The sequence below is a fragment of the Hetaerina americana genome, unplaced genomic scaffold, assembly GCF_022747635.1.
Source record: "Hetaerina americana unplaced genomic scaffold, ioHetAmer1.1.p SCAF_5, whole genome shotgun sequence".
In the NCBI taxonomy this organism is placed as follows: Eukaryota; Metazoa; Arthropoda; class Insecta; order Odonata; family Calopterygidae; genus Hetaerina; species Hetaerina americana.
Window position 1 is genome coordinate 6,837,743 of NW_027287095.1, and position 23,506 is coordinate 6,861,248.

General features: G+C 42.8%; 1 long non-coding RNA gene across 1 annotated transcript in view; it reads right to left on the minus strand.

Annotated features, from left to right (window-relative positions):
• LOC139694352 (uncharacterized) overlaps positions 1–23,506 on the minus strand; it is a 532,868-nt gene that overhangs the window by 362,025 nt on the left and 147,337 nt on the right. The window contains exon 2 of the long non-coding RNA XR_011702121.1: positions 18,244–18,300. This is a non-coding gene — a long non-coding RNA (uncharacterized lncRNA). The remainder of the gene's footprint in view (positions 1–18,243; positions 18,301–23,506) is intronic.

The window sequence follows — 23,506 nt, forward strand, 5'->3', positions numbered from 1 at the left end:
GTAACTTTTAACGGAGTCATCCGCTAATGTGCATTTTAATGCAACAATTTCAGAGCGTAAAAATCATTCGCCTTGACTGGGACTCGAACCCAGATCCCTCAATATCCGGTCGAGTGCTTTAGCCACTTAAGCTACCGAGGCGTCCTCTTAAACTCTGAAATTTTGGGGCTTTTAAAGGAACTAGATGTTATGACGAAATACCGTACATACAATGTCACATGCATTCGTAGTCGTGCGCGAGGCGCCACTGTCCACGAGGTTAAAAGCCAACTTTAAACACGTATGGTGTTTTCCCTTTGACAAATTCCAAAGAAACTGCGGGAGATGCCGCAACAGTAACTTTTAACGGAGTCATCCGCTAATGTGCATTTTAATGCAACAATTTCAGAGCGTAAAAATCATTCGCCTTGACTGGGACTCGAACCCAGATCCCTCAATATCCGGTCGAGTGCTTTAGCCACTTAAGCTACCGAGGCGTCCTCTTAAACTCTGAAATTTTGGGGCTTTTAAAGGAACTAGATGTTATGACGAAATACCGTACATACAATGTCACATGCATTCGTAGTCGTGCGCGAGGCGCCACTGTCCACGAGGTTAAAAGCCAACTTTAAACACGTATGGTGTTTTCCCTTTGACAAATTCCAAAGAAACTGCGGGAGATGCCGCAACAGTAACTTTTAACGGAGTCATCCGCTAATGTGCATTTTAATGCAACAATTTCAGAGCGTAAAAATCATTCGCCTTGACTGGGACTCGAACCCAGATCCCTCAATATCCGGTCGAGTGCTTTAGCCACTTAAGCTACCGAGGCGTCCTCTTAAACTCTGAAATTTTGGGGCTTTTAAAGGAACTAGATGTTATGACGAAATACCGTACATACAATGTCACATGCATTCGTAGTCGTGCGCGAGGCGCCACTGTCCACGAGGTTAAAAGCCAACTTTAAACACGTATGGTGTTTTCCCTTTGACAAATTCCAAAGAAACTGCGGGAGATGCCGCAACAGTAACTTTTAACGGAGTCATCCGCTAATGTGCATTTTAATGCAACAATTTCAGAGCGTAAAAATCATTCGCCTTGACTGGGACTCGAACCCAGATCCCTCAATATCCGGTCGAGTGCTTTAGCCACTTAAGCTACCGAGGCGTCCTCTTAAACTCTGAAATTTTGGGGCTTTTAAAGGAACTAGATGTTATGACGAAATACCGTACATACAATGTCACATGCATTCGTAGTCGTGCGCGAGGCGCCACTGTCCACGAGGTTAAAAGCCAACTTTAAACACGTATGGTGTTTTCCCTTTGACAAATTCCAAAGAAACTGCGGGAGATGCCGCAACAGTAACTTTTAACGGAGTCATCCGCTAATGTGCATTTTAATGCAACAATTTCAGAGCGTAAAAATCATTCGCCTTGACTGGGACTCGAACCCAGATCCCTCAATATCCGGTCGAGTGCTTTAGCCACTTAAGCTACCGAGGCGTCCTCTTAAACTCTGAAATTTTGGGGCTTTTAAAGGAACTAGATGTTATGACGAAATACCGTACATACAATGTCACATGCATTCGTAGTCGTGCGCGAGGCGCCACTGTCCACGAGGTTAAAAGCCAACTTTAAACACGTATGGTGTTTTCCCTTTGACAAATTCCAAAGAAACTGCGGGAGATGCCGCAACAGTAACTTTTAACGGAGTCATCCGCTAATGTGCATTTTAATGCAACAATTTCAGAGCGTAAAAATCATTCGCCTTGACTGGGACTCGAACCCAGATCCCTCAATATCCGGTCGAGTGCTTTAGCCACTTAAGCTACCGAGGCGTCCTCTTAAACTCTGAAATTTTGGGGCTTTTAAAGGAACTAGATGTTATGACGAAATACCGTACATACAATGTCACATGCATTCGTAGTCGTGCGCGAGGCGCCACTGTCCACGAGGTTAAAAGCCAACTTTAAACACGTATGGTGTTTTCCCTTTGACAAATTCCAAAGAAACTGCGGGAGATGCCGCAACAGTAACTTTTAACGGAGTCATCCGCTAATGTGCATTTTAATGCAACAATTTCAGAGCGTAAAAATCATTCGCCTTGACTGGGACTCGAACCCAGATCCCTCAATATCCGGTCGAGTGCTTTAGCCACTTAAGCTACCGAGGCGTCCTCTTAAACTCTGAAATTTTGGGGCTTTTAAAGGAACTAGATGTTATGACGAAATACCGTACATACAATGTCACATGCATTCGTAGTCGTGCGCGAGGCGCCACTGTCCACGAGGTTAAAAGCCAACTTTAAACACGTATGGTGTTTTCCCTTTGACAAATTCCAAAGAAACTGCGGGAGATGCCGCAACAGTAACTTTTAACGGAGTCATCCGCTAATGTGCATTTTAATGCAACAATTTCAGAGCGTAAAAATCATTCGCCTTGACTGGGACTCGAACCCAGATCCCTCAATATCCGGTCGAGTGCTTTAGCCACTTAAGCTACCGAGGCGTCCTCTTAAACTCTGAAATTTTGGGGCTTTTAAAGGAACTAGATGTTATGACGAAATACCGTACATACAATGTCACATGCATTCGTAGTCGTGCGCGAGGCGCCACTGTCCACGAGGTTAAAAGCCAACTTTAAACACGTATGGTGTTTTCCCTTTGACAAATTCCAAAGAAACTGCGGGAGATGCCGCAACAGTAACTTTTAACGGAGTCATCCGCTAATGTGCATTTTAATGCAACAATTTCAGAGCGTAAAAATCATTCGCCTTGACTGGGACTCGAACCCAGATCCCTCAATATCCGGTCGAGTGCTTTAGCCACTTAAGCTACCGAGGCGTCCTCTTAAACTCTGAAATTTTGGGGCTTTTAAAGGAACTAGATGTTATGACGAAATACCGTACATACAATGTCACATGCATTCGTAGTCGTGCGCGAGGCGCCACTGTCCACGAGGTTAAAAGCCAACTTTAAACACGTATGGTGTTTTCCCTTTGACAAATTCCAAAGAAACTGCGGGAGATGCCGCAACAGTAACTTTTAACGGAGTCATCCGCTAATGTGCATTTTAATGCAACAATTTCAGAGCGTAAAAATCATTCGCCTTGACTGGGACTCGAACCCAGATCCCTCAATATCCGGTCGAGTGCTTTAGCCACTTAAGCTACCGAGGCGTCCTCTTAAACTCTGAAATTTTGGGGCTTTTAAAGGAACTAGATGTTATGACGAAATACCGTACATACAATGTCACATGCATTCGTAGTCGTGCGCGAGGCGCCACTGTCCACGAGGTTAAAAGCCAACTTTAAACACGTATGGTGTTTTCCCTTTGACAAATTCCAAAGAAACTGCGGGAGATGCCGCAACAGTAACTTTTAACGGAGTCATCCGCTAATGTGCATTTTAATGCAACAATTTCAGAGCGTAAAAATCATTCGCCTTGACTGGGACTCGAACCCAGATCCCTCAATATCCGGTCGAGTGCTTTAGCCACTTAAGCTACCGAGGCGTCCTCTTAAACTCTGAAATTTTGGGGCTTTTAAAGGAACTAGATGTTATGACGAAATACCGTACATACAATGTCACATGCATTCGTAGTCGTGCGCGAGGCGCCACTGTCCACGAGGTTAAAAGCCAACTTTAAACACGTATGGTGTTTTCCCTTTGACAAATTCCAAAGAAACTGCGGGAGATGCCGCAACAGTAACTTTTAACGGAGTCATCCGCTAATGTGCATTTTAATGCAACAATTTCAGAGCGTAAAAATCATTCGCCTTGACTGGGACTCGAACCCAGATCCCTCAATATCCGGTCGAGTGCTTTAGCCACTTAAGCTACCGAGGCGTCCTCTTAAACTCTGAAATTTTGGGGCTTTTAAAGGAACTAGATGTTATGACGAAATACCGTACATACAATGTCACATGCATTCGTAGTCGTGCGCGAGGCGCCACTGTCCACGAGGTTAAAAGCCAACTTTAAACACGTATGGTGTTTTCCCTTTGACAAATTCCAAAGAAACTGCGGGAGATGCCGCAACAGTAACTTTTAACGGAGTCATCCGCTAATGTGCATTTTAATGCAACAATTTCAGAGCGTAAAAATCATTCGCCTTGACTGGGACTCGAACCCAGATCCCTCAATATCCGGTCGAGTGCTTTAGCCACTTAAGCTACCGAGGCGTCCTCTTAAACTCTGAAATTTTGGGGCTTTTAAAGGAACTAGATGTTATGACGAAATACCGTACATACAATGTCACATGCATTCGTAGTCGTGCGCGAGGCGCCACTGTCCACGAGGTTAAAAGCCAACTTTAAACACGTATGGTGTTTTCCCTTTGACAAATTCCAAAGAAACTGCGGGAGATGCCGCAACAGTAACTTTTAACGGAGTCATCCGCTAATGTGCATTTTAATGCAACAATTTCAGAGCGTAAAAATCATTCGCCTTGACTGGGACTCGAACCCAGATCCCTCAATATCCGGTCGAGTGCTTTAGCCACTTAAGCTACCGAGGCGTCCTCTTAAACTCTGAAATTTTGGGGCTTTTAAAGGAACTAGATGTTATGACGAAATACCGTACATACAATGTCACATGCATTCGTAGTCGTGCGCGAGGCGCCACTGTCCACGAGGTTAAAAGCCAACTTTAAACACGTATGGTGTTTTCCCTTTGACAAATTCCAAAGAAACTGCGGGAGATGCCGCAACAGTAACTTTTAACGGAGTCATCCGCTAATGTGCATTTTAATGCAACAATTTCAGAGCGTAAAAATCATTCGCCTTGACTGGGACTCGAACCCAGATCCCTCAATATCCGGTCGAGTGCTTTAGCCACTTAAGCTACCGAGGCGTCCTCTTAAACTCTGAAATTTTGGGGCTTTTAAAGGAACTAGATGTTATGACGAAATACCGTACATACAATGTCACATGCATTCGTAGTCGTGCGCGAGGCGCCACTGTCCACGAGGTTAAAAGCCAACTTTAAACACGTATGGTGTTTTCCCTTTGACAAATTCCAAAGAAACTGCGGGAGATGCCGCAACAGTAACTTTTAACGGAGTCATCCGCTAATGTGCATTTTAATGCAACAATTTCAGAGCGTAAAAATCATTCGCCTTGACTGCAATGCATGTGACATTGTATGTACGGTATTTCGTCATAACATCTAGTTCCTTTAAAAGCCCCAAAATTTCAGAGTTTAAGAGGACGCCTCGGTAGCTTAAGTGGCTAAAGCACTCGACCGGATATTGAGGGATCTGGGTTCGAGTCCCAGTCAAGGCGAATGATTTTTACGCTCTGAAATTGTTGCATTAAAATGCACATTAGCGGATGACTCCGTTAAAAGTTACTGTTGCGGCATCTCCCGCAGTTTCTTTGGAATTTGTCAAAGGGAAAACACCATACGTGTTTAAAGTTGGCTTTTAACCTCGTGGACAGTGGCGCCTCGCGCACGACTACGAATGCATGTGACATTGTATGTACGGTATTTCGTCATAACATCTAGTTCCTTTAAAAGCCCCAAAATTTCAGAGTTTAAGAGGACGCCTCGGTAGCTTAAGTGGCTAAAGCACTCGACCGGATATTGAGGGATCTGGGTTCGAGTCCCAGTCAAGGCGAATGATTTTTACGCTCTGAAATTGTTGCATTAAAATGCACATTAGCGGATGACTCCGTTAAAAGTTACTGTTGCGGCATCTCCCGCAGTTTCTTTGGAATTTGTCAAAGGGAAAACACCATACGTGTTTAAAGTTGGCTTTTAACCTCGTGGACAGTGGCGCCTCGCGCACGACTACGAATGCATGTGACATTGTATGTACGGTATTTCGTCATAACATCTAGTTCCTTTAAAAGCCCCAAAATTTCAGAGTTTAAGAGGACGCCTCGGTAGCTTAAGTGGCTAAAGCACTCGACCGGATATTGAGGGATCTGGGTTCGAGTCCCAGTCAAGGCGAATGATTTTTACGCTCTGAAATTGTTGCATTAAAATGCACATTAGCGGATGACTCCGTTAAAAGTTACTGTTGCGGCATCTCCCGCAGTTTCTTTGGAATTTGTCAAAGGGAAAACACCATACGTGTTTAAAGTTGGCTTTTAACCTCGTGGACAGTGGCGCCTCGCGCACGACTACGAATGCATGTGACATTGTATGTACGGTATTTCGTCATAACATCTAGTTCCTTTAAAAGCCCCAAAATTTCAGAGTTTAAGAGGACGCCTCGGTAGCTTAAGTGGCTAAAGCACTCGACCGGATATTGAGGGATCTGGGTTCGAGTCCCAGTCAAGGCGAATGATTTTTACGCTCTGAAATTGTTGCATTAAAATGCACATTAGCGGATGACTCCGTTAAAAGTTACTGTTGCGGCATCTCCCGCAGTTTCTTTGGAATTTGTCAAAGGGAAAACACCATACGTGTTTAAAGTTGGCTTTTAACCTCGTGGACAGTGGCGCCTCGCGCACGACTACGAATGCATGTGACATTGTATGTACGGTATTTCGTCATAACATCTAGTTCCTTTAAAAGCCCCAAAATTTCAGAGTTTAAGAGGACGCCTCGGTAGCTTAAGTGGCTAAAGCACTCGACCGGATATTGAGGGATCTGGGTTCGAGTCCCAGTCAAGGCGAATGATTTTTACGCTCTGAAATTGTTGCATTAAAATGCACATTAGCGGATGACTCCGTTAAAAGTTACTGTTGCGGCATCTCCCGCAGTTTCTTTGGAATTTGTCAAAGGGAAAACACCATACGTGTTTAAAGTTGGCTTTTAACCTCGTGGACAGTGGCGCCTCGCGCACGACTACGAATGCATGTGACATTGTATGTACGGTATTTCGTCATAACATCTAGTTCCTTTAAAAGCCCCAAAATTTCAGAGTTTAAGAGGACGCCTCGGTAGCTTAAGTGGCTAAAGCACTCGACCGGATATTGAGGGATCTGGGTTCGAGTCCCAGTCAAGGCGAATGATTTTTACGCTCTGAAATTGTTGCATTAAAATGCACATTAGCGGATGACTCCGTTAAAAGTTACTGTTGCGGCATCTCCCGCAGTTTCTTTGGAATTTGTCAAAGGGAAAACACCATACGTGTTTAAAGTTGGCTTTTAACCTCGTGGACAGTGGCGCCTCGCGCACGACTACGAATGCATGTGACATTGTATGTACGGTATTTCGTCATAACATCTAGTTCCTTTAAAAGCCCCAAAATTTCAGAGTTTAAGAGGACGCCTCGGTAGCTTAAGTGGCTAAAGCACTCGACCGGATATTGAGGGATCTGGGTTCGAGTCCCAGTCAAGGCGAATGATTTTTACGCTCTGAAATTGTTGCATTAAAATGCACATTAGCGGATGACTCCGTTAAAAGTTACTGTTGCGGCATCTCCCGCAGTTTCTTTGGAATTTGTCAAAGGGAAAACACCATACGTGTTTAAAGTTGGCTTTTAACCTCGTGGACAGTGGCGCCTCGCGCACGACTACGAATGCATGTGACATTGTATGTACGGTATTTCGTCATAACATCTAGTTCCTTTAAAAGCCCCAAAATTTCAGAGTTTAAGAGGACGCCTCGGTAGCTTAAGTGGCTAAAGCACTCGACCGGATATTGAGGGATCTGGGTTCGAGTCCCAGTCAAGGCGAATGATTTTTACGCTCTGAAATTGTTGCATTAAGTGAACTCTAGTCACCGTCCGTCGTCTTTCTACGCAATTTATCCTTACACTGTAACTGTCGCTAATCCTGGCGAAAAACTCGCACCTTACACTTAGTGTGACGGTAAAGTTTCTAAGTAGCTCAATTTAGAATCTATGAAAAATATTTAGAAGCTCCGAATGCTAAATCTTTAGAAGCAGTATATTTTACAAAGTCTCGCATCAGGATATAAGCACTGTCTTCCCACCGAAAGCGCCCGGGTTCGAATCCTGAAAGAGGCAGTATTGTTCAATGAAATTCCGATCCCTACATGAGGTGCTTTGTGGAGGGCACTTTGAGTGAGTACGCCGTCCATGGGATAGGACGTTAAACTGCGGACCCCTTGGCGCCTTTCGTTATAGGTAGGCTAATGCCGACGCCGGGTTTCTCTCCATCCCTCCTCCTTTTTGTATTATTGTGTATTATTTATTATATTTTTATATGTATGTATGTATGTATGTATATATATGTTATATTTTGTATTATATTGTGTATGAATGTACTTTTAAATTCTATGGTCATTATAATATGTATATGACAATTGGTTAAATGGAAGAAGAGACCATTTGGTCTCGATTTCGCCCAATTTCTATGTATCTTTCTAATGGCGCAAATGACCTCAGCTGTCAGTCGACCCCCTTTGAACGACTACTACAAGGAAATAAGCATTAATATGATTGAAAAATCTGTGTAAGAATAAGACCTGGAAAGTCAATCTTGCTACTCGTGGGCTATTGAGAAAAGTCATGGTTAAGATACTTGATGAGTAAACAGGGCCACCAATTAAGACTTAAAACAGCACATATTCCTTAATAAAAATAAACCTGACACCAGAAGGTCATCCGCTGAACAAAATTTTTGACGATTGGATGGACACCGCAAGAGAGAGAGAGAGAGATGGGGCATACTGTTATGTGAAATTTACTGATAGATGAACCATATAATTATCTTAATATCAAGCTTATTTGTGAGACGATAAGAAACCATTCTTCGACTCCATTAAAAATGAAGGGAAAGAGCTATGTTCCGATACTTATTTTTATGTCATCTAATATTTCCTTTTTTAATGCACTGGCAAATTTTAAAGAGATGTTTAGCGACAAATAGTAAATACACATAAAATGGTAGGCCTACTTCGTATGATGAACCTGAGATCCCAAAATGATTTATGTGAGGCGGAAGCATTAATGAAAGTGTAATAAGAAGAGGTGCTGTTGCACCATTACCGCCAATTGCACGACGATTACGTGCTCGGCCAGACTTGGGCGTCCGTTCGAGGAGAGGGTCCTTGGGCGATGAGCGTCGACACCGCTTCACCGTCGAAACCCCTCATCCGTTCACTCTCCCGCTCACTCAAGCATGTGAGGCCACGCGCACGGCCACTTTCGATTGTTTCCCGACCGACCAACCGAAGGCAGAGGCCGCCCCGGAGGAGGGCGAGGCAGTTGGGCTCCTCCCTTCGAGACCCCAGTCACGGAGGGCATGGGGCGAATAAAAGAGTGAAACTAAGAATAGATCTTGCTTCGGATGAATATTTCGGAGGGAGAAGGCGTCCCGGATGAAACGGATGTTTACCGCGAGCATCCGCGTCCCCTACCCCTGCCCCCACACCACAACCCCCTTCCCCCCCTCCCTTCCCTGCGAAAGCTGACGAAACATTCAACCGGTGCACTAATGAAGTCCTCCAGAGGGAAGTTCCCGAGAGGCAGTTGAGGTCGATCAAGGGGAGGATCGGCCTTTGCGTCCGCTCGGAGAGACACGAGAAAATTAAGCAGGGGGAATTTCAGCTTAACAAGACGTAACATTACCTGACCTTAGTGTATCCGTAAATTAGATAAGAATAAAATTTTTTGTCAAATATCTCGCTCAGCGCAAAATGCTGTGAATAAAGAACAGTAGTGGATCGTGGTGGTGTGGTGGCTAACGCACTGGTTTTCCACCCAGTGAGCCCGGGTCCGAATCCTGGAGGCGGCAGATATTTTTCAGTAGTATCCTGATTCCTACTTGAGGTGCTTTGTGGAGAGCACTTTGATTGAGAATACCGTCCGTCGGTTGGGACGTTAAACTGCGAACCCCTTGGCGCCTTTCGCTATGAGTAGGCCAATGCCGACGCCGGGTTTCTCTCCACCCTTCATTATTTCCAGTCCTAATGGCGCAAATTACCTTAGCTGTGCAGTCACCTCCCCTAAATACTACTACTAAAGAACAGAATAGCATAGCCATTTTATCTTATTCATCTCATATTCGGGTCAAAATTAGTCTGGTGTGTATCCACCCTCTGCCACACACGCTAGCGGTACCTTGCAGGGTACAATAAAAATTGAAAAAAAAGTATCTGCAGAAGCGCCCAAGGTGTTAGGTCACCAGCCAAGCATGTGCAATCAGTACACCATCGCACAGATATCATCACTTAGATAATGCACTCGAACAAGTTAATCACACGAAAGAAGCTACTCGGGTACATGCAAGTATATTCAATAAGAGGATATATTCAAATCATGCGGGAACAATCTGATAAAGAGGTGTCTATTTAAAATTCATGCAGTGTATCGACAAAATATATACACTGCCAATTCTAATTATCTCTTTCGCGCCTGTGGTCATATCTATTTTGATCTCAAACCATACGAGGACAAAATAACATATTAAATCTATTTGTTCGACTATCTTTCTCCCTGATTTTACGTGCGTGATCTGACTGTTCTACAATAGTAAGTCGGAGCCTGCAATACGTCTTGAACATGCTATTTATTATTGAACATTTCATTTATGTTATAACGAGACCGATAGCGAACCCAAGTACCGTGAGGGAAAGTTGAAAAGCACCTTGAAGAGAGAGAGCTCAAGAGTACGTGAAACCGTTTGGGAGTAAACGGGTGGTACCCGAAATTTTTTAACCGATAAACAATACGGTCGTGGAGGGGGGGCGTATTTTATGATAAGTGACCTTCTTCAAATTTACACCGTAAATTAAACCAATGTATCAAACTATAGTCAACTAGATGCTCCCATCCAAATTCTTTCAATAGTGTCGCGACACTGCTACCTTGTTCATAACAACTTTTCATCGAGACGCCTCGGGGCCTCTCTTGGGACCTCCATCGGCACTTTTGACGCTGGCCACGCGCGGGGAGGGGGGGCTGAGGGAAGGGCGCCGGGGGGGGGGGGGGGGAAGACGAGCGGAACACTGAGGGACGAGTTCGGAGAAAAGCGATGGAGATGCTGGGTTAACAACAGCAAAATAATATAAAGAATAAAACCTTCCTCCAGAATTAGCACGTGTCCCACCGGCCGAATGTGTGAGAGAGTATGGCGCACGAGTGCCCTTAAAAACTTGCGTCCACCTCTCTCTCTCTCGAGAAGACGATTGGCGGCGGCCGCGAGGGGGGGGGGGCGCTTAAAATCGTAAACAGGATCGCACGTGCGAGGGTCGGCGGCAGGGGAATGGGAGGGTGGGGCCAGAGGGGAACAATCATTTCGAGAGACAATGCCATGGGCGGGAGGAAGGAATGAATGGAAACGGGGGGGGGGGAGACTACCTGCACCGCTCTCAGTTTCCGGAATGATGCACGAGGGTTGTCATGAGGACGGCAAAGGGGAATACCTTTCACCATCCACCAACTCTACGCACTTTTACGAGATATAATACATATTCAGAGATGGGCACGGTGGACTTGACGCACTTTTCCCCAACACGAAGAATACTTGCGTGTTGGTAAGTTGTGGGCTGCAGACTATTTCGCTGTCAATCATCGCCCCAACCGCGGCTTCGCGTGCTCTGCATTTCGGCATTCGACCACGGTGGCTTAATGGACTGAGGGAATTTGGAGGTAAGGCTAAATCAAAGATAAAACTTCCGTGTCCTATATTTGGGCTGGAAAAATTTTATACATCATTTCCAATGTATTCGATTGCATACGTCATATTTTTTTCAACTAAAATAATAGAAATTGTAGTACTTCTTTTTATTTTTCATTTTAAGTAAAGAAAGAAGTCATCATATGATAGATCAAATATTACTGGGCCATAACTAACAATATTAACGCGGTAGGGCGATTGAATTTTTTAAGTACCTACTTATTACTTGGGTGTGTGTAATAGAGCACGCGTGGTTCAAACTTGAGCAATGTGGTACACGTACAGATATTTGAAAACCCATTTCATTTGATCGTTTCTGTTAATTAATAGGTACCTAAACATTTTACTGACATGCGATTGGAGAGTCCATGCCCAGTGAGGAATTATTTCCTGCTCTGTATCCTAGTTCGGGAATAATTTGACGTAAATCAGTTTCCTTAAAAAACCTTTAGGTTTTACAATTAGATTCATCATGTCTTATACTGTGATTCCGGGACTCGATACCACTAATTTATCGCACCACAGTTCTGTACACGGAATTGCACGGAAGTTCTTCATTCTCATTAATTAACGGTGCGTACTTAAAACTGCACACGCTATATTACCTTATCTCAGGGTTTAACTTAAACGTCTGCTGTAATTCACTGTTGGCCGGACTAATCGTGACACTGACTCGTGCCCTGAGAGGGTCACCGTTGACCTAAGCTCCACGATGAAACGCCGAGCATTGGTTGCTCTCTTTTCGTGCAAGGGAATGCCAATGTCGACGCGCACGGCACGCCCTCCACCCACTCTCGATCCGCCCTGACCACTGACCCACCCAACACACTTGGGGGTCGGATGACCTCCGTGTTTCTCCGCACGCCTCCCTTGACTGATTCACAGGCCCAGGACCTAACGGGCTACGCTTTCCCTCTCTATGACGAGATCGGTACTCGAGCCCATGCAACGTAGTAAGTAACCTTGACGAACCGTTCCCATGAAAACCGCGACTCAATCGCGTGAGAATGGAAAGCATTCGCCCGCAAAACTTGACTTTAAAATCGATGAAATTTGTGAGAGAACGGATCGCTTTGTTTAATCACGAACAAAATATTTCACTCACACTCACTGCGAGTGCTGGGAGCAAGAAAATCAAGCAACTCTTCTTACAGGCGTGATTGCATCATTGGAAAGCACATAAGAAATTATTTTCCTCACAGAAAGGAATGCCAAATAAAGACGTACAATTTAGCGAGAAATCCCCTACGGAAAATGGCATTTCGATTAAGAAGATAATTACTACGTTTTAAATTTTTCAGTCCTTTTCACGTCAAAGTCTAGAGGGAGGAATTTACATGGGTTGATGCCTTTAAGAGTTGAGAAACAAGGCATGGTATGAGGAAGCGTCTCCGTCGCCTATGACCAATCGAATGCCCGCTTAAATTGCAAGAGAGTCAATCTGAATCACTTTTTAACCTTCAGACGCCGCGAGCTATTCACGGGGGGGGGGGGAATTGCGATTCTCATGAGGGTGACATCACTATCGCCATTTCACCCGGGAGACGCACCCTCGGAGGAATGAATAACATTCGAGGCGTGGCGGGTTGGGGTGGGATGTTATCATTGGGAGAGGGAGCGATGGGCCTTTCCGAAATCCAATGAGGTCATCTCTTCCCCCGTTCTGGAGCAGGGGGTGGGGGGTGGCGGGCTCGGGGAGCAGGGGTCCGTCGTGTGGGCCCACAACACCCCCCGCCGGGCGGCGAAGGGCCGGCAAGCCGACAGCCAAGCCCGCCCGCCCTCTGGCAGCGGGCCAGGAACGAAGAGGGAGGTTGAGGGATTTGAAGGGAGAGGGCACTGGCGGGAGGAAACCTGTTGGTGGGGCCAGGGGATGAAAAATGTGACAATGTGTGGGTGTGTGTGTGACGCAAGGAAAGGACGACGAGGGGAAATGAACTCCCGAGAACGCTCACTCGAAAGTGCATTAATTATCCCTTCGTGTCCGCAAAAGGTGTTAAGACGCCCGCTATGCTAGTTTTTAGCAGCGATCCAGCAGTCACAACGTGCGTCTCGGTTCCCTTTGAAACGGTTGAGTGTAAGGCTCAATCCAGGGAGACGTCTTCTCCCTCTCCCGGGCATCGTTCAAGTGGAGGGAGGTGTGGCTAATAGCATTAGCACTCACTACACAGTCTTCCACTGGCCCATCGGGCACACACGCCTCCGTTGCTCCACCGACCTACCACGGTGGTGATGTAGAGTTAATTCCTACTATAGCACAACGACTGTTCTTTTGGCAGTAGCATACATCCACTACTGTACGTTTAACGTCAAGACTGATGCGTGCTTATGCTATACTCTCTTGGTTGAAAATTGCCATTTGGGGTTATAAAGTTTTTTTGGCAAAATTTTGTGCTTCAAAAACCGAAATGAATTTCACAGATTTTTAAGAAGCAGAAATTGCTTTAAAATCTTCGAAAGGGATAACGAAACTAAATAAAACGCCTATTTAGTAAATTATTTTAAGTACAATTCCTTTGAAAGTCCATTCTAAAATTAGAATGGGTATTTTAGGAACACTGAGAGTGAAATTACGTATAGAGTGGTATTCTTAAATTATAGTGCAATGGAGAAAATTAGGCATGAATTTTAACATTTACGTGAGCAAAAGGAATTCATATCACATTTGACATTGGAGAGTTTTGTCTTCCTGTTAATTCAACGTTTTCTTGTTCCTCGTCATTTCTATGAAAGCTCTGCTCTTATTCCTTTTGAGATGAATGGCCGTGGATTACAATTATTTGCTATTCTTATACTACCACATCCATTTCTGAGGCTTGAAAGAACAAGAATTTGTGTGAAAGTAGGTTAAAAGAAAAGCACTTTCAGCGTTAGCATTCAAAGTTCCATTTACTGCATTTCCCAAAGCATTCACCGAGTCTTTGGGCGTGATAATTACTTATTTGTATGCATAACGCTGCGAGCTATTGAAATTTAATTCGCTAAACAGGAAGAGATGCTATTCACAACACATGCATATGCTGAGTAAACTAAACAGTATGCTTTCCAATTTGGAAATCATTATAATTTTATCACTCCCATAAAATATTTAGCATCATTAAGAGTTAATGCCATGATTCAAATTAAAGCTATATGGGACGGATCGGCCAACATCCTGAATTTGAATTCGCCCCACTTCCGGGTGGCTTACGATAAAAGATACAGCGACCTTTTTAGTGATTCTATTGCTTACTGCAATAAATATTCCGCTTCGAAGGCGAACAAAACGTCCTTAGATACTAACGAATTGCGTAATTTCATGCATGATATGAATAGTTCTGAAGATGACTTAGTGCATCGAAATATTGTCGGTAATAAATTTTTACCCAGTGAAAGAGTGCTATTATTTAGCCATTGTGTTTTAGCTACTGATGTGGTTTGACACTATCGAATTCTTGCTATACCGAATCTTTCCCCGTTACCTTTTTCCATTTTTAATAAGGTAAAAATAAAACCCGGGATATCTATGAACCATCAAGCGTTGGGTATTACGTGCAAATATATGTATGTACGTAAGGCGAGCAAATATGCGGCACGACCATTTCTCTAAACTGCATCTTGTTTGGGCACCGAGCTTTCCATATTATCTACCCACTTTCGTCGATTACATTAACTTGAGTCACTCGTTCATTTCCACTATTTCCCACAATCCCTTGCTTTTCATGAGCAAAATCTCTATCTTTTCACACTGATAAGCGTTCCACTAGATTATCCATTTACAAATCAAAGCAAGTTCAATTTGAGTGACAAGTTAAACAAGGTATTTGTGTGATTATTTTGCCATAGAGTGAGCTGCGAAATTAGTATCCAAAGGAATACAGATTCGAAGCCGGTTACAGACACAAATTTCGATCCGTAATCTACGCACTCATGTGCGCTTTTCGCACTAATGCATATTAGAGAAAGGATAAATCCAAAAGAAATAACTTTTTAAAGGCATTTAATGTCGTCACTCGGAAAATGAAAGTGGGAAAAACGAGAATGCTGCAATCATATGCCACTACCATATTCCTCAATACATAAAATGCACACACTGCAAAAACACAAGCCCAACAGGCTTGGGCTGAGGGTTGTTATGGAAACCTCTTCAAAATGTAAATAATTCGGAGATTCCACTATCTAGTAGTCTATCTCTCTCACTGCCTTAATTTCCATAATTTCCCAGCGAGACAGAATCAGTGGCGCCACGTTTATTAGGCGCCAATGTCCCATAGAAGGCTCGCCGTAACATAAATATGGACTGCGGCAATGTGACGTCGCATTTTGCGTTTTGGGGATAGGAAGCAGATGAACTCACCCTCGGGAGGAGCAGAGGGGGTATGGGAAGGGGGTAGGAGGGGAGGGGGTTGGGAATGGGGTAGAAGGGGAGGGGGGTTGGGATTGCTAGGTAGAGATAGAGAGAGTGAATCACCTCCAAAAGGGATGGGGATGCTCGTGTTTGTGCGTGCAAATGCGTGCGTGGGTCTATAAAAAAAAGAATGGGAAAGAAATGGCCCGGAAGAGTAGGCGGGAGGAAAATAAAACTTATTCGCAGGACGTGGATAAATAACGGGGTGGAATTCGGAAACTCTTAGTAACTTTTATCGTGAGTGACTCATGAGACTGACTCCCGAAGCAGAGGGAAGGAAGCGTGGGTGAGGAGGGTCTGACATTTGGGAACGACTGGAAATGGAAAGCAAGCCCGCGGGAAGAGCTAGGAAATGGGATAGGATGGGCATTGTGAGCACGGAGGGTTGTGGATGGAAAAGTCCCTTCCCTTCGGGAAATAAAGGGAAAGCAGTGATAATGCTATTCCCTCAGCTTGCCAATACCTGCCTCGAGCAAAATATTAGACTTAAAACAGAGAAAATATGGTACGCTTCAATGCAAATTTAACACTGACAGGATATATTTCCATTCAGGCATAAGTTACTCAATAATGAATAAACCAACGTAATCATTTTGCGAAATCCATTCTCCTCAGAATGGGTTGGTTTCCTCATTCAATGAGTGCGCCGGAGGTTTTTATTTTTAGGGTTACAAAAGCTTTAAACGACACTAACACCTAGTTGATATTAAAAGAATAATACCATTCTGTTTAGAATTCAACTTCTAGGATAGGAACCCGAGTATTTTCTTAACTTTTTGCGATTACAGTTAGCAGCAGTATGACGTCTACATGAGTTTGTTGAAAATATATGCGCCCCAGATCGCGACAAATACTCACCAAATTTTCTTACGGTATTGGTGAACCGAGATATAGAGATTTTACTCGGTGGAATCCAATAAATGAATTGATTCAATTTGGTCCTTTATTTATTTCTAAAACGCAAGTTTTCGAAAATACGGTGCGTCCAAATCACGAAAATTTATCATTCGTTTAATGATTGCCACTGCTGAATTATAAGTTCTGTAAATATTTAAGCCACCCTCTAACGAGTCAAGAAGAAATAGGAGCCTTTTGCATTAAATTAATTACATTCGTTGCTTTATGACTAGTTTCGTTTCAGATAGAGCCCTGTATCTCAAAACTATGTGAAGAGCAAAGGAATCTTTTACAGCCCTAAAAACTCAAGAGATGGAAGAGGGCTTAAGGGCCTACATCTACTTCTACATGGCACACAGCAAGGCATCACTAGGGTCTATAGTAGGGGGTATACAAAACTAGGAATATTAAAAAATGCAATACATTTTTCGTTCAACTTTTAAAGGTAATGAACTCATTCTTCTTGATGTGCAATACACTTTGATGAAGAATTTTATATAAGTAGTTGAGGAATGCCCATAAAAAACCGCGATTAATAACGGGTATGCGAAGTGATTTCAGTCGGAGAAAGAAAACTGTTGGCACGGGTCACGCAAAAAAACGGATATCAGACCAGACACAAATCGGCCAATCGAAGAGGCTTGCCTCCTATACTCGTAACGGGAATTAATGTAAACGTAGTGAATGCTACTGCAATATGTTATATTACTCATTGATTACGTATTAAATTCAGCGTGTTATCATCAGGTACTCTATCGGTTAAGGTAGGTTTTGGATGGACACAACTACCAAATAAATATTTCATTTATCCTAACAAAAAACATAACCCAAAATCCTACTCTACAACAGTCCCCTCTTCATCTCTTAATACTTCCTTCCTCTCTTCATCCCGTACAACTTCCTTATCCTATTCCTGCCCTTTCCTCGTTTGCTTAGCATTCTCCCCTGTATCACAGCCTTCAACATCCCACTGCCTATTAATATGCTTTCCATCCAATTTTCCTGCCTCCTTAGGATTTCTCCCAACAATTCCCTCTCCTCACCCACCATACCTACCTACACTTCCTCATTTGTTTTACTTTCTGTCCGCTTCACCTTCTCCATGGAGAAACTGTGACTTCTGAGGTACTCGCCTTTATCCTCCCGCCCGTTGGAGGGGGTTTACTGAGGGAGGCCCCCAAGTTGGCGGTTCAGTTTCCGCGACGGAATGTTAAGTGGAGATCTTCCAAGACATCTATCCCTACGCATGACTTTCCTTCATCTCTAATCCGAGGGCCACAGGCCTCGAAATCATCAACAATTGCTAGGATAATTACATCAAAAGATCTTCTTAAACATTTTTGGCGTGAATCGGTCTTCATCCTCATCAGTTTATAAAAATATCTGAATGTCCTCTTTCATAAATATGCAAGTGTAAGATATAAAAGCGAGACAATTTCACTCACCTGGATTCTGGATTTTGGTTGCTTTCCCATGTCTATTTACACCGCTCCAAACAGGCCCTGAAACACAAAAAAAGACAAAATTTAAGCTAATAATGTTTTCACATCAGTCGGTAAACTACAAGCATGATTGAATGTGATGAAATTTCATTTGGAACTAAGAACTTATTTTAAATTTATGAAATAAATGACGAAGAATTGAAAACAGCATCTCTCGATATATACACAAATGATCAGATATATAAATTCTTTCTCACGGCATCTTCGTGTAGCAGTAATCCTCGCAATTGAAAACTGAAATGAAATATGAAAACCGTAAATCCCATTCTTCGTTTTCAAAACGTTTACATTTAAATTACTAGTTTTCATGAAAATAAAAGCTATTAATTGATACGTCAAGTTTATCTTGTCGATATGAACTGAAAAAATATATATATTATTTGGAAATTAATCGCAATTTTATTATAAAATGAGATGAATCAAACTCCTAGTACTTGGTTCTACACAAAATAACATTAAACACAAGTTTTAATGTTACAGCCAGACGTTTTTGAGTTCACTTCATTCGGAACTTAAACATGGGCACCCCTCGTCTGTCATTTTCCTTTGTAATAGCTTGCGAGCTGATTTGGTGAGAAGCTATGATGTTTCGATGAATAATGCCCTGGACGGTGAACTCTGTGACACATCCAATCTCAGTTGATATACGTAAATATCGCACCAATACACCCATGCAAAAAATAAAAATAATAGAATTTCGCCCACAGAAACTGGCGCATTGACGTTAGATGGTCGGCAAGCGGAGAACTTCGAAAAGAATTTTGCGTGCCAATGAGCCTCCAAAGAGCCCTCTCGTAACGGGCAGGGGGGGGGGAGATTCGGCGGATTCGACTGTGCCTGAGTGTGGAGGAACCATAACGGCCACTATGCCATAACTGCACCACACCAGAATCCGCCCCAATTTCTATTAAAGTCCTTTCGGCCTGTAATGGGTCTACAAATGCGTGGGAAATGACATTAGCTAGTGCTATTGGTAGTTTTCGTATTATTTTAACCCACCATCGAACAATTCGATCTGAATTTATTGACGACATTTCGGTGGCTTAGTGTAAATATGCACTAAAATGAATGCTCACGCGGTACTCACAAATTAAGCTTGCTTTTACGGCGGAAATACAAGTCGGTTGGGTGTAAAATGAGGACGGGTAAAATTAAGGGAGCCTCATTTGCATTGTACTTAAATTCAGGCGAGATAATAATGGCCATCAGTTAAGCCATAGGGGAGACATCTTACAAGCGTGGGTTCCCATGGGAACTTGGTAATTTCGTTCCGGCCAAGTGTTTCTACCGGTAAAATATTGCACTGTTTTTGTGTGCCCATGATGACAAATACGTGGTACGTCACTTTTCAGCAAGGTACTACTAGTATCACATTTCTGTCGCGCCAATTGATGTTATCAATTTAAACTATAATAATAACGAAATAATAATTTATTTTCTTCGTATTTCGACTGTTTTGGGGATATCAAGAATAAAATTAACTTACAATAGACTAAGGAATTTCTGATTAGTGTGCAAAAACTGAGATTAAATTTTATACCCTGACGACTAAACAAGATTTTCCATGGAAGAGTAGATAGGAAAAGTGTAATCTTTGATAAGGGCGTTTCAATGATGAATATCAAAGTGATGTTCCAGAAAACATTGAATTTAGAAATCAATTACGTATTAAAATTGCCAATTCGGACATAATTCTTCTCAAGAAACCCTATTATTGAAGCTGAGAAGAATCTGAGTTGCGCTTTATTTCTATATTTTGCAACTGAACAGTAACGACTTTTTAAACTGAAAATGCCCAAATTTGGCACGTAAAAATTGTTTGAAATGATTAAATGGATGGATTCCCCAAAAACATCAACCGAAATTTTCTTTAGAGCTGCAAAAAATGTCGTTATAACTAAGGTTTCAATTGCCAATCAATACATGGATTCGGATGGCAAATCTCATGCCACTCTAAATTGACAGGAATAGGGCTAAACTACGGATGGCTCTACATCGTTAAAGGTGGATGGATGGATGGTCGCAATTCGCCGCTGGAATCCCGATGAATATTCGCTCCCAGGAGGTGATTCGCGATTAATTGCACGCATTCCTTTTAAATATGAGGAATCGATTTCAGAGTAATGCAATGGTTTTGAGGAGACAATTTTCCGTTACTAAGCTCCATTAAAAAATCCCGAGTGGTAAAAGAACATGATAAATTACTTGTCGCATGGGAATGAAATTTATGTAAGGATCACGAAATCTGACGAAATCTTTCCAACTGAGAAAAGGGCTTTAATATTCTACACAAAAAAAGATTTACGATTAACGGCAAAATCCCATTAAGCAGCTAGTATCGAAGATAATTACGTTATATATAAGGGAATGGGCCCTTAAATTAGTGCCGGAAGCAGAAAGATTGTGACAAATGGCAGAAATTTCGAGTTTCACAGGTATGATACAAGTCGAGAATTAGCATGCAATCACCGCCGCGAATCTCCACTAAGTGGACTGCGGGTAAAGACGTAAGGAAACCCACATGACATTTTAAAAATATGGTTTCCTCTACCGAAAACCTTAATTTAGAGGCAATCTGTAAAGAATCACTATATTTCTTGTCCTTTTTTCCGGACCATGGCGACGTGTTTCTACCATATAGTGGCAAATAAAGTCAAACTAAAATGCCTTCTTTCACGTATTTAATCATATCAAGGCGCTATAATGAACAAATTTATTCCAGAATCACCTACTTCCTTTTGCTACACCACCCTGAAATATACCTTAAACATAACTCAAACTGTCAAAAAGACACACACAGAGGGTCTGTCAATGCATTTAAAACAAGTGTAACCACTAGAATGGCATAAAAGAACGATAGCATGATCAATTAAAAGGTAGAGATGGACGAAGATAATATTTATGAAAATAAAATGGATATATTTTTACCTTCTTACATAGGTACTTAGATACATCTACTGCAGAATAATCTTCAAAAATGTCAAAATACTTTTCTTGATTTTATTCTGAAGAAAATAATTACAATATTTATTTATTGCAAGATATTTTTAAATTAACATAATTAACATTAAACAAACCCACATAATCTAAAATTTTATTTTTCGAAGTACACGTTTTCCTTTCCCTGACAGCAAATATTAAATGCATAAAAGTTGGTCATCAACATATATGAGAAAATCAGTGAAATACTGGTACGTACTAGAGTTATAAGGCCGGAATTTGCACTCCCTGAGACTCCTTTGCCTCGTTCGCAATTGCATTTGAACAAATGTCGATAATTCAACTGAAATTTAATTAGAAGCATTCAGAAGCCCTGAAGACGATGACCGAGTCGGACATCGAAACGTCGGCCGATATGGACGATATAACCCGGTGGAGGACCCGAGAGGAATTTATGCAGCTGATACGCCGGGAAAAAAACCAAATCTTTTATCAAATTTAATTAGGTTTGACTTACCATCATATTTCAACGTAAAGTATAAATATTTAAACGCGCACACACATTCACACAACACACTTTTAATATTTCACACTACCCCGGAGGGTAGTTATCATTATACTATCCAGATAGCATTGCCACCAGTCAAAGTTGAACCTTTCTCATTGAGAAAAGCACATTCAAATAAATAATTACAGAAAGTAATGCTGAATGGTGATTCCTAAGAACTGAAGCCAAGGTATAAAGAACTTTTCTAAGTGGATAACTCGAATTTTCCAAGGATAGAGTTTCCAATGTATACGTACGTGCCTCTACGTATCGCGCCTGGCAAAATAACCTATGCACTATGTGTGATCAACTGTCAGGTGCTTCCCCTTCGGGCACGGAACACCACCCCGCGCCATGGAGCGATGGGCATACGCCGGGCATCCTTCTGATCGGAGCGAGCCAGTGCACCGCAACCATTTGTTCCAGGCGGGCGCTCTGACCACCCCATCGGTGGCGCGGGGGTTTGGCCGGGGGGTGAAGAGGAGGGTGAGGGTTAGACGGCGGGGTGCATTACATCACTGAAAACCAAAAACTTTGAAGGAGACTTTTCGTTAAGGGTTGAAGCGCGGTGGAGAGGAAAGGGGAGGGAACGGTTTAAATGGCGCGGTGGCGTGGCGGGCGCAGCGAAACGGATGAGGAGGGCGTGGCGAGGGGGAGAGATGCGAGCACGTGGAGGCAAGGGGGCTGAAAAAAGGAGGCGTAGCGGGGGCATTTGGACAATCGCCTTTATATCTGGTATATCCACCCGGTTCTCTGCAAGCCACCTCTAGTGTGGTTGACGGGGCGAATCAACCCCAGGAGCTATTCAAATCACAAGTAGTGGAGAAAATAATTAGTTTTATGTATATCTAACAGACGAACTTACAATATTTTAGCCTTAACTAGTATTTTAGGACTACGAGACAAGCATTTAGGATATACTCGTCATTACATCTACTCCTACTAGGCTACCAACCAACCTACATATTACCGAAACAGTGACTCGAGTGATTATTTTTTTACCTTATGTTTGGCATATAAAATAATATATTGAAGCTATTATTTCTTTAGCCTAAAATCTCTGGCACTATATAGGTGTAAACTCTTCTAATGTACAGAATTCCCTAATAATGTTGATAAATGGGTGCGATTCAAATTCACATTTGAAAATTTAGCCTTAAATACTCTCGGTTTGAGAACGATTCCTACCTTAGTTATTATAAAACCGTTACATCGCTAAGAGCGTAAATTCACAAAATTAATTTTATAACTTATAGAGTTTACGATCAAAAATATGCATAATTTTGGTTCCTCTTCGCCACATCCGTTATAGTAATGCCCTAAACAAAGTGACCTCTTTTCGTCGGCGAAACTGAAACTTCGGAATCCCTTCTATCTCTTAACTCTTATAATGGGAATTGGATACGGGAGGAGGCGGGAGAAGGGAGAGGTTAGGAGCTGTGCCGAAGTAGGCACGGGGCGGGAAGGGGCTTCTGTGCTTCACGGACCCTGAAGAAAGAGAGTTACTACACTGCGCCGCCGAAACGAGGAAGATACCATTAGTCTCATGAGGGAGTAAGGTTTAAGAAGGGGAAGGAGACGGAATGGAAGGGCGACCTGAAAGATATCAGGCGCGGGGGCGGGCAAAGGGGGTGGAGGGAGTGGAGATGCTGCGGGGTGGGGTTGGAAGTGGAGAGGGTTTAAAGAGCAATAATTTGAGGCCACGAGGGGGCGCGACTT